We start from the raw sequence: 12,466 nt of genomic DNA on the forward strand, positions 1-12,466 counted from the left end.
TCATGGTTTGTACACAGGAGGCTGAATCCTGATTATTGCTCCTCCTTTTACTTATTGCTTTGTTGTTGTGTGGTGATGATCCACAGGCTTGTTGTGGAGATCCTCTTTTGATGTACTTTCGGCTAAGGCCCATTTCCTTGAACTTGTTTGTATGATGGTTTCCCTTTATTGCATATTGATCTCAGAAGTTTATCCATGACTCGGTCTTCTTGCACTATTCACCTGATGTGAGACTGGAATCAAGGGGGTAGAATACCTTTTGGATTTGATAAACATGTCATTGCATTTACATATTCATTTTCATATCTTGCATAACAGGTACCGCTGCGGTGTTCTCATATTATTTGGTGTTCCACTAGTAGGATAGTTGATTCAAGAATTCACCGGTACGGAACCCGCAGAAACCAGCAGAAAGCAATGGAAAGTCTACAAGCAGAACTTGCTGAGATGAGGGTCCGCATGAACCAATTCATGGATGTGGTTCAGGGAGTAGCGCAAGGACAGCAAGAGATTAGACAAATGATACAAAGGAATCCCGCAACTACTCAACCAGAGGTCGTGACTGATCCTCCAATTGCAGAGGTTAATGGACCGGGGCCTGTCCCGATCCCACATAACAACCACGATCAACAACCCATTCACGATGATCAAGATGATCAGTTCTTGCTGCCAGAAGACTTTGGTTTGGGCCATGGCATGGATCCCATGTTCAGGAGATTAGAGGAGAGGCTGAAGGCGGTAGAAGAACAAAACCCCCTGAGGGTAGATGTTTCTGACTTGGGATTGGTCCCAGGCGTGAGGGTCCCACCGAAGTTCAAAGTCCCAATCTTTGACAAGTACAATGGTAGCTCTTGCCCGAAGACCCATGTGCAAGCCTACTTCCGAAAGATGGTTGCATACTCTGATGACGAGAAGCTACTTATGTACTTCTTCCAGGACAGCCTAGCTGGGGCATCCCTGGAATGGTACATGAGGTTGGATAGAGCCCACATCCGTTGCTGGAGGGATTTGGCGGAAGCTTTTGTGAAGCAATACCAGTATAATGTAGACATGGCCCCGGACAGAACTCAACTCCAGAACCTGTCTCTTAAAAGCAATGAGTGCTTCAGGGAATACGCTCAACGCTGGAGGGAGACAGCTTCCCGTGTTCAACCTCCCATGTTGGAAAAGGAAATGGCCAACATGTTCATGAATATGTTGCCTGGACCTTACCTGGAGCGTCTGGTGGGGTGCAATGCCTCCAACTTTGCTGATGTGGTCTCTACCGGAGAGAGGGTAGAGAATTACCTGAAGACCTACAAGAGCCACAATGGAGGTGGATCTTCATCAGGAGTAAAGAAGCCATTTATGGGAGGACAGAAGCAGAGGGAGGGGGGTGTGAATTCTGTGTCTTCATATCAAAACAGGAGGAATAATTTTCAAAACTATCATCAGCAACCGTATGTTGCAGCTGTGACTATTCCGGCTGCAGCACCACTACAACAACAACAACCACAACGTCAGCAAACTCAGTATCAACAACAACAGCCAGGTAACAGACCCGCCTATCAGCAGAGGCAGAGGATGATGGACCGGCGTTTCGACACTCTTCCAATGTCGTACGCTCAGCTGCTTACAAGTCTTCAACAACTACAACTTGTGCAGCTACGCACTCTGGCTCCTCCGGTTGGTAGACTTCCGGTGGGTTACGATGCCAATGCTAGGTGTAGTTTCCACTCTGGGGCACCTGGCCACAATATTGAGAACTGCAAAGCTTTTAAGCACGTAGTTCAGGACCTCATAGATTCAAAGGCTATCAACCTTGCACCGGCTCCTAATGTCGTCAACAATCCCATGCCACAGCATGGTGGTGCAAACGCGAATATGCTGGAAGAAGAAGCCAAGTCCGTTAAGGATGTGTCGAAGTTGAAGACTCCGTTGTTGGAAATTAAGGAATGCTTGCTGAAGGCCGATGTTTTCCCCGGTTGTGGGAAAGGTTGTTTGGATTGCGCTACACAGGGTAAGGATTGCTTGAAGCTGCAGCAGGGTATCCAGGTCTTGCTTGACAATGGTACCCTCCAAGTTGAAGACTTGTCTGTCAAAGAGTTTGCTGAAGGGGTAGTTGAAGAGGTGTTTGAAGATGCTGTTGAAGAATTCACAGATGTTGTTCCTGCTGACTGTGTATTTCCCATTGATGTATTTAATTTTTCAAATGTTGTTGCTGATATACCAAACAATGTGTCTGATTTTGATGTAATTGAACTTGATTCCGATGTTCCGGATGTTTTTGTTTCAATGAATGAGATTCCTGAGTATGACTATGATGTCACTACTATCACCATCTTTTACCCGACTAATCAGATCAGTATACCAGAAGCACAACCAGTGCCACCAGTGCGACCGGCCGCTATGACAATCACAACCCCTGGTCCTTTACCTTTCACAAGCGATAGGGCCATTCCTTGGCATTATGGGGGGAATGTATACGCACACGATCATGGGGTGGAACAACCTTTGAAGGTAGAAGAGGGTCAAAAGTCTGAACTCGAAGTTGAAGGTCCCGCAGTGGACAATGTTGGTGGAATCAGGCGATTCACCAGGAGTGGCAGACTATTCTCGCCACCCGTTACCCAAACTGAGAGCACTGATGTCGCGGTTAAGGCCAAAGGCAAACAAGTTGTAAATGAGGGCACTTCTGCACCCCAGACTGGCTCAGAGCCTACTTTCTCGAATGATGTGGACGAGCTCTTAAGAATTATAAAGAAAAGCGACTACAAAGTAGTCGATCAGTTGATTCAGACGCCATCTAACATATCCATTCTCTCACTCCTGTTGTGTTCAGAGGCACACAGGGAGGCACTTCTGAAGGTCCTTAATGCTGCATATGTGCCTCAGGAGATCTCAGTAAACCAACTAGAAGGGATCATTGCAAATGTTCATGCAAGCAACGGGTTGGGTTTTACTGATTCTGACTTAACACCAGCTGGACGCAACCATAACAAAGCTTTGCATATCTCAATGGAATGCAAAGACACCGTGTTATCTCATGTTCTGGTGGATACAGGTTCCTCTCTCAATGTGCTACCCAAGAGAGCCCTGTCAAGGTTAAAAGTAGAAGGTTTGATCTTGAAACCTTCCGATCTCATGGTGAGAGCTTTCGATGGTTCTAAGAGGTCGGTGTTTGGAGAGGTAGAGTTGCCAATTCAGATTGGATCACAAACCTTCAACACCGTATTCTATGTGATGGATATCAGTCCCTCGTACAGTTGCCTTCTGGGTCGTCCTTGGATCCACAATGTTGGGGCAGTCTCATCAACACTGTATCAGAAGATCAAGTTCCCAGTCAATGGAAGAGTTATCACTGTCTGTGGTGAGGAGGACATCCTGGTAAGTAACCTGTCTACTTTCAAGTATGTAGAAGTAGAAGGTGAAATCCATGAGACTCTCTGTCAGGCCTTTGAGTCAGTTCAGATCAAGGATGCATCTCCGGTGGAAGAGGTTAAAGTAGATGCCCATATCTCATCTTTCAAGCAGGCGCAAGCCTTGGTGGATTCAGGTGTTGCTCCCGGTTGGGGACGTCTGTTGGAATTACCAATGAAGGACGACAAGTTCGGGATTGGGTATCAACCAGCGCTGACTTCTACAACTTCAGCACTTCAGACTCGTCAGGGGCCGATTACTTTCTCCAGTGCTGGCGTCATCCAATATGGCCAGATCTCTGCGATCAACGATGAAAATGGAGATAGTGATTGCGACATCGACAACTGGGTGCGTCCGAGGATCCCTGGTGAAGTCATCAACAATTGGTCTTCCGAGGAAATTGTCCAAGTCACTCTTCTAGAGGAATAATTTTTCTTTGTTTTATTCATGCATGTCCAAGTCTTACGTTCCGCCCAGGGCGTAATGACTCATTGTAGGGCTCATCTATGTGAATACCTGCATTGTTTATCATAAATGAAGGATGTATTTTGCATTCAAATATTTTGTTCACTGTCTTTCTATTTTTTGCAGTTTTCAAAATTTCAAAAGAATAAAAATATTTGGCAATGTTTTGTTTAGTTTTCACTCACTATCCACACTCATAAGCACATACCATCACTCATGCAGATGCACATCACCGGATCCTATTGATAACAGTTCTGCTATGGCTCGCTTCGACTTCGAAAATCCAATCTTCCAAGCTGAAGAAGAGGGTGATGAAGACTGTGAACTCCCTGAAGAACTTGCCAGGCTGTTAAAACAGGAGGAAAGGGTCATTCAACCGCATCAAGAGTCTACTGAAGTGATTAATCTTGGCACCGAGGACGTCAAGAAAGAAATCAAGATAGGGGCTGCTTTGGAAGATGATGTGAAAAAGGGGTTGATTGAACTGTTGCAAGAGTATGTTGACGTCTTCGCTTGGTCTTATCAGGATATGCCAGTGCTTGACACAGACATCGTGGTACACCACTTGCCTCTCAAAGAAGGTTATCCTCCGGTCAAGCAGAAGCTCAGAAGAACAAGACCAGAGATGGCTGTAAGGATAAAGGAAGAAGTGCAGAAACAGTTGGATGCAGGGTTCCTAGCGGTTACCAATTATCCGCCATGGGTCGCAAACATCGTTCCAGTACCTAAGAAGGATGGAAAGGTACGGATGTCTGTCGACTACCGGGATCTGAACAGAGCTAGCCCTAAAGATGATTTCCCATTACCTCACATCGACGTTTTGGTGGATAACATAGCTCAGTTCTCGGTATTCTCCTTCATGGATGGCTTTTCTGGCTATAACCAAATCAAGATGGCACCAGAAGACATGGAAAAGACAACTTTCATAACCCCATGGGGCACCTTCTGCTACAAGGTGATGCCGTTTGGTCTGAAAAACGCTGGGGCAACATATCAACGAGCTATGGTGACTCTATTCCATGATATGATTCATCATGAAATCGAGGTTTATGTGGACGATATGATTGCCAAATCTCAGACAGAAGAAGAACATCTGGTGAATCTGCAGAAGCTGTTTGAGCGTTTAAGGAAATTCAAGTTGAGGCTTAATCCGAACAAGTGCATTTTCGAGGTGAGGTATGGAAAATTGCTAGGTTTTATTGTTAGCGGAAAAGGGATTGAGGTGGATCCTGACAAGGTAAAAGCGATACAAGAAATGCCTGAGCCAAGAACAGAGAAGCAAGTTTGTGGTTTCTTAGGAAGGTTGAACTACATTGCAAGGTTCATCTCTCACCTAACAGCCACGTGTGAGCCAATTTTCAAATTGCTGAGGAAAGATCAGGCTATCAGGTGGAATGACGAATGTCAAAGGGCTTTTGAAAAGATAAAAGAGTATTTGCAGAATCCCCCTATCCTCATACCTCCAGTCCCAAGGAAACCGCTGATTATGTACTTGACAGTACTTGACAATTCTATGGGTTGTGTTCTCGGTCAACACGACGAGACAGGTAGGAAAGAACATGCCATCTACTACTTGAGTAAGAAGTTCACAGATTGCGAGTCGAGATACTCAATGCTTGAGAAGACATGTTATGCACTTGCATGGGCTGCTAAGCGATTGAGACAATACATGCTGTCTCACACAACCTTACTAATCTCCAAGATGGATCTAGTCAAATACATATTCGAGAAGCCAGCTCTCACCGGAAGGGTGGCTCGTTGGCAAATGGTACTAATAGAGTACGACATCCAGTATACATCCCAGAAAGCCATCAAAGGGAGTATTCTGTCAGACTATCTTGCTCAGCAACCGATTGATGATTATGAGCCAATGAAGTTTGATTTTCCAGATGAAGACATCATGTTCCTCAAGATGAAAGACTGCGAAGAGCCAGTTGTTGAGGAGGGACCTGATCCAGACGAAAAGTGGACTTTGTTGTTTGATGGGGCCGTCAATGCCAGAGGAAGTGGAATTGGTGCTGTCATTACCACTCCGAAAGGTGCCCACATGCCTTTCACCGCTCGTCTGACCTTCGAGTGCACCAATAATGAAGCTGAGTACGAGGCCTGTATCTTGGGTATTGAGCAAGCCATTGATTTGAGAATCAAGACTCTGGACATCTTCGGAGATTCAGCTCTAGTGATCAATCAAGTGAATGGTGATTGGAATACTCTCCAGCCCACTCTGGTCCCCTACAGAGATTACACGAGAAGACTGTTGACTTTCTTCACAACAATAAAGCTGTATCATATACCTCGTGATGAGAACCAGATGGCAGATGCTCTTGCTACTCTATCCTCCATGATCAAGGTGGTTCGGTGGAACCATGCTCCTATGATCGATGTTATGCGCCTTGATAGGGCCGCGTATGTGTTTGCCGCTGAACTAATGATTGATGACAAGCCCTGGTATCACGATATCAAGTGCTTTCTGAAGAATCAAGAGTACCCTGCAGGGGCATCCAACAATGACAGAAAGACTTTGAGAAGATTGGCAGGCAGTTTCTTCTTGAACGAAGACGATGTGCTGTATAAGAGGAACTTCGACATGGTTTTGCTCAGATGCGTGGACAAAAACGAGGCGGACATGTTAATGCAGGAAGTTCATGAAGGTTCCTTCGGTACTCATGCTGGCGGACATGCAATGGCTAAGAAATTGTTAAGGGCGGGTTATTACTGGATGACCATGGAATCAGATTGTTTCAAGTATGCTCGGAAGTGCCATAAATGCCAGATTTATGCTGATAAGGTGCATGTACCGCCGAATCCTCTGAATGTGATGTCTTCGTCGTGGCCGTTTGCAATGTGGGGCATTGACATGATTGGAAAGATTGAGCCGACTGCTTCCAATGGGCATCGCTTCATCCTTGTTGCCATCGACTATTTCACCAAGTGGGTCGAAGCAGCATTGTTCGCGAATGTCACCAGACATGTGGTTGCCCGTTTCATTAAGAAGGAAATCATTTGTCGCTATGGGATTCCCGAGAGAATCATTACTGATAATGGTTCCAATCTCAATAACAAAATGATGAAGGAGTTGTGCCAGAACTTCAACATTCAGCATCACAATTCTTCCACCTATCGTCCTAAGATGAACGGTGCTGTTGAGGCAGCAAATAAGAACATAAAGAAGATTGTGCAGAAGATGGTCGTTACGTACAGAGATTGGCATGAGATGCTACCCTTCGCCTTGCATGGGTACCGCACTTCAGTACGTACATCGACCGGGGCAACCCCTTACTCTCTTGTGTATGGTATGGAAGCGGTCCTGCCTGTCGAAGTGGAGATTCCATCTCTAAGAGTCCTGTTGGATGTCAAGCTAGACGAAGCTGAATGGATTCGAACAAGGTTCAACGAGTTGAGTCTTATTGAAGAGAAGCGAATGGCAGCCATTTGTCATGGGCAGTTGTATCAGAGTCGGATGAAGAGAGCCTTTGATCAGAAAGTGCGTCCTCGTTGTTTCCAAGTCGGAGATTTAGTGTTGAAAAGGATCCTTCCTCCTCAGACGGATCACAGGGGCAAGGGGACTCCTAACTATGAGGGACCTTATATTGTCACCAAGGTTTTTGATGGAGGGGCCTTAATGCTCGCAACGATGGATGGCGAAGACTTCACTTCCCCTGTGAACTCAGACGCAGTTAAAAAATACTTCGCATAAGATAGACTCGCTGGACAGTAAAAAGAATAGTCCAGGCAAAAATGGGCATCCCGACGAACCAAGAAAATGAAAAGGTTCGGGCAAAAATTAGGGATTAAAAATGAAAAGATCGTACACCCGATAAGTTGAAAACCTGAAAAGGCAACTTAGGCAAAAATTGGTATCCCGGTGGATTGAAAACCCGAAAAGGGCAATCCAAGCAAAAGTTAGGGATTAAGCGAATGACTGCGTTCTGAGTTAGTTCTGAATCTCATCTCATGTCGATGACTGGAAACTTTCAAAAGGAAGAAAATAATCTAATCACCTTTTCAGAAGGCTGATCATCTGGAAGATCTTGAAGACGGGCAAGTCATAGCAGAATTGGAACCCAGTAGAAATCCATTTCACATTGCCACTAGATTAATTTCTGTTTTGCAATTACCTCTTCCTATGGATTGCTTCCTGATGTAAATGCCTATTCAGAGGCCATTCAATCAATAAAATCATGTTATTTAGTATATCTCTGTTTTCATTTTCATTTTACTGTTTTGTTTGCAAAAAAACGACGTCCGAATTTTTGATAAACATTGCATCATGACACATAAAGGCTTTACAGGTACATGCTTAATAAACATTTAAAAATCGCTGTGAATTTTAAGTGCTTTGGATCGTCTATTCAGAACAGATACCCTCGGGGCATTTTCTAAGCATGTGTGTCAGACTATACGCTCCCCAGCAGAGTTGACAGTACCAGACCGTATCTTCCCAGCAGAAGTAGTTGCTCCTCAGAGCTCGATGCCAGATCGATGATTTCGTTCCCAGATCGATGATCTCTTTCCTGGAAGCATAACCTCGGTACCGTATCGGTGTTTTCTCCCCCTACTGAGTCACCTCTCGTAGATTATGGTTGCCAGAACCACTATCGCTTTCCCCAACAACAGGTTTTCAGCGCCGTTCTCTCCCCAGTCAGAGTCTCGGTATCTCGTCATTGCTAGAACACCGTGTGGCGGGTCATTTCCCCACATAGTCCTTTGCGTTGTGCATCTCCAGCAGCCTTGCCAGGGTCCAGAAGATTGTGATCATTTCCCCAACAGGATTCCTTGCTTCGGCTTGGCATCCTCCCCAGCATTTCGCATCCCTGCATGTAGAATCATATTGCATTGCATCCTCCCAAATCGCGTAGCATTTCCATTTTCATGGAGCATTACGCCATTGAAAAATTCAAACATACGCATGTAAGCATGAAACATTCTCGGTATCCCAAGTGATAAGCCAGAAGTTGGTTTCCAGTGCTCAGACTGAAGGTTGTCCATGACTTATTATCCCCAGCATGGGTCGTTGGCCCGCGTGTCGCCTCAATTATTATTGTTCCCTATTTCTGTCGATGCTGACAGGCATGAAGTTTTCGGTATCCAGACCGAAGTGGCATTCAGGCCAGTTTTCAATTTTCAGATCGAAGAAGTTTCCGACATTCAGGTCGATGCAACTTGTGGCATTCAGGCCAGTTTCCGGTATCCAGACCGAAGTGGCATTCAGGCCAGTTTCCGATGTTCAGATCGAAGAAGTTTCCGACAATCAGGTCGAAGTACTTATGGCATTCAGGCCAGTTTCCGATGTTCAGATCGAAGAAGTTTCCGACAATCAGGTTGAAGTACTTATGGCATTCAGGCCAGTTTTTTCCGATTTTCAGATCGAAGAAGTTTCCGACGATCAAGTCGAAGAACTTGTGGCATTCAGGCCAGTTTTCCGATTTCCAGATCGAAGTGGTGTTCAGACCAGATTTCCGGTGATCAGACCAACATTGATACTCTCATATTCTGATGCTTAGTGTTCAGACTAATGTGCGGCATTCAGGCCATGGGTATTCCTATGTTACCATTTATTTTGGTATCCAGGTCAACTTTCTGTTTCGGTACTCAGGCCGATTTTCACCGTACCAGACAGATTCTTCTTTTGAGATTGCTTCTTTGCCGATTCTGACAGGCATTGTTAATTATTTTCCCAGCGGAGTGCAAATTGTTCGTCTGTTCTTGGTATTCAATCACTCTTCACCCTAATCGTCAGAAAGCCGAGGCTATTCATATCGACAGGTTCACAGTGGATTGAATAGGGGAAGCTGTAACATCTCAAAATTTGCCCTCCTTTTCTTTCAAAAAAAAAAATTTTGTTGCAGGCTGTGAGTCGACCATAAGGGTCAGCGCATGGACCACGGGTCAGCGCATAGCATGCTTGAGCCGACCTATGGTCGACGCATAGCATACTGGAGCCGACCTATGGTCGACGCGTAGCATATTTGAGCCGACCTATGGTCGACCGCTCGTGCGAAAACTCAGTTTTCTGAGTATTTTCCACTGTGTGAAAAGCTGTTTTTGGTTGCCAGACCACAAATTCGACCAGCCCTTGCATTTCCTCATTTGGCCATGTACTTTGGTTGACAACTCACTTAAGTTTTGCCAAATAAGTAATTTCCTAATACCACCCCACATTGCCAACTTTATTTCAAGTGCACACAATCAAATCCAAGTGAACTAAAGCCCATTAAGGATTTTTGAAACCAACATATATAAACCTTGAAACCCTAATCTGAAAAGGGTGGCTGCCATTTTCAAGTTGAGAAAGAGCAAGCAAGGCAAGGAGTTAGAAGTCCATTTCATTCCATTTCCATTCTACAAGTTTGCAAAGCACAAGCAGCAGCATCATTCCTTTTCTATCTCCTCCACTAGGTAAGCTTCTACTTTTTTCTTCCATGGACATGTATAGCTTATTATCCTCACCATTATGCTTATGCTCACTACTGTTTTTTCATGCTACTACCATGCTTGTTTGCCATTATACCATGTTCACAATCATGTTGTTGTTGTACCATATTTGTCCATGAAAACATCCTCATGAAGCATTGCTTGTTGAACTTGAAGTTGAGTCATATTTTTCTGTTGGTATCCATGCTCATGTGTACACCTTGCTGTTCATATTTCTTTATGTTAGAGCCATCATTTTCACTAAAACAAAATACCATGTTGTTCCTTTCATTTTGTACTTGAAGTTTGATTTTTACATCATTGCATTTGGAGCCATGGGTTGTGAGATATTTGGATTTGAAGTTGGAAAAAAATATCATATGTTCTTCGCGTTTTCTGGATTTGTTGCATGGGAATATGTTTTGTTTCATGCAGACAACACGTGTCTGCCTCACGTCCGTCCGATCCGTGCGCTAGCCTATCTCCACCGTCCAGCCAGTTTTGTCTTTTAGTGGCCTTTTAATGAGAGCATGACCGATTCACATAGTGTTGCATGAATTTTTAAATGAACTTTTTTGTTATTTTTGGTCACATGCTGAATGCTCCTCTGGATCGGGCCTTTACCCGCTTGCTATTCACACCCACACACAAAGCCCATTGCCATGATACTCTTTCATTTCTTTTTATTTCCACTTTATTTTTCTGTTTTACTTTTAATTATTAAAAATATTTTATTTGTTCAAAAAAATGCCAAAATATTTTTTTTTTACTTTCCTTATTGTCTTATTTAATTTATTTTAATTTTAATTTTCGTTTTTATTTAATGCTAGTATTTTATTTCAATTATTTGTTTCAAATAGGCCATTTTAACACACTTTTTTTCATTTATTTTATTTCCATAATTTAAAATTATTTTTAGATTCTGATTTTTGGGATGAGGGTTGACCAATTTCTTATGGTCAACCTGACCTTTTATTGGAATTTTATTTCCCATTTTTAATTTATTTTGGATTTATTTTTGGCCTAGTTTGCTCGGTTGACTCTACATTTGACTTCTGTTTTTATTTCAATTAATTCAATAACCAATTTTTATTATTTTTGAAACCTTTTTGGGGGATGATGATGTCCTGACCCCACCTAACTTAATTTAATTTTTCATCATTTTTGTGATTAATTTACTATTTATTTGACATTTTTTAAGCTGACTTGACTTTTCGGTTGACTTTTGTATGATTGATGTTTGACTTAGGGATTTCTTAAGGCAATTGAAGAGATCTTTTGATCCTCCCTTGTCCATCTCATATGCCATGTATTGGAGGCCTTTCACCTCAATTTTGTTTGATCCTTGCATCATTTCCCGATTAAATTATTCATTGATTCTTTGTGTGCATAGTTTCGCTTGTCTGTTTAATTTGATATTTTTTATACTTGTTTCTTTCATCCATGTTTCTATTTGTTTGATTGATTAACATGTTTATACTTCTCATACATTATTTAATGCTAATTCATTTCATTCTTTGATTATTTTATTTGATTATATACTTGTTTATATCTTACTTGTTTGATTAACTGTGGCCTACTTGTATGGTGTATGAGGCATATACTTATATTGCTTGATTGCCATGTCAACCCCCATTCATAACAAATGTATCCCTCTCCCATGAAATGTATAACATTTATTCTTTCATTCTTTATTCATCTGTTAATACAAGAATTAAAATGAACATTCGATAACCATTTCAAAGCAAGATCAAAACCTCGATCCAACGTCGAGTAATCATTTTTCAAAACCTAACAGAACCAGCACGTATTCATCCACCCTTTTGTAAGTCGATTGCTTTATGCATCGCCATCAACCTTGTAAGTCGATTGCTTTATGCATCGCCATCAACCTTGTAAGTCGATTGCTTTATGCATCGCCATCAACCTTGTAAGTCGATTGCTTCATGCATCGCCATCTATCCTTATCCCTAGCACCTTTCTTTGCTCCATTCGTCGATTCTTGTTCCGTTTAGGTAGCACCCATTAGATAGAACCCTTTGTATGATAACATAGGTAGGATTCCCATATCCTTTTGTATGATAACATAGGTAGGATTCCCATATCCTTTTGTATGATAACATAGGTAGGATTCCCATATCCTTTTGTATGATAACATAGGTAGGATTCCCATATTCTTTTGTATGAT

This window comes from Lathyrus oleraceus, chromosome 1, assembly GCF_024323335.1.
Source record: "Lathyrus oleraceus cultivar Zhongwan6 chromosome 1, CAAS_Psat_ZW6_1.0, whole genome shotgun sequence".
Taxonomy (NCBI): domain Eukaryota; kingdom Viridiplantae; phylum Streptophyta; class Magnoliopsida; order Fabales; family Fabaceae; genus Lathyrus; species Lathyrus oleraceus.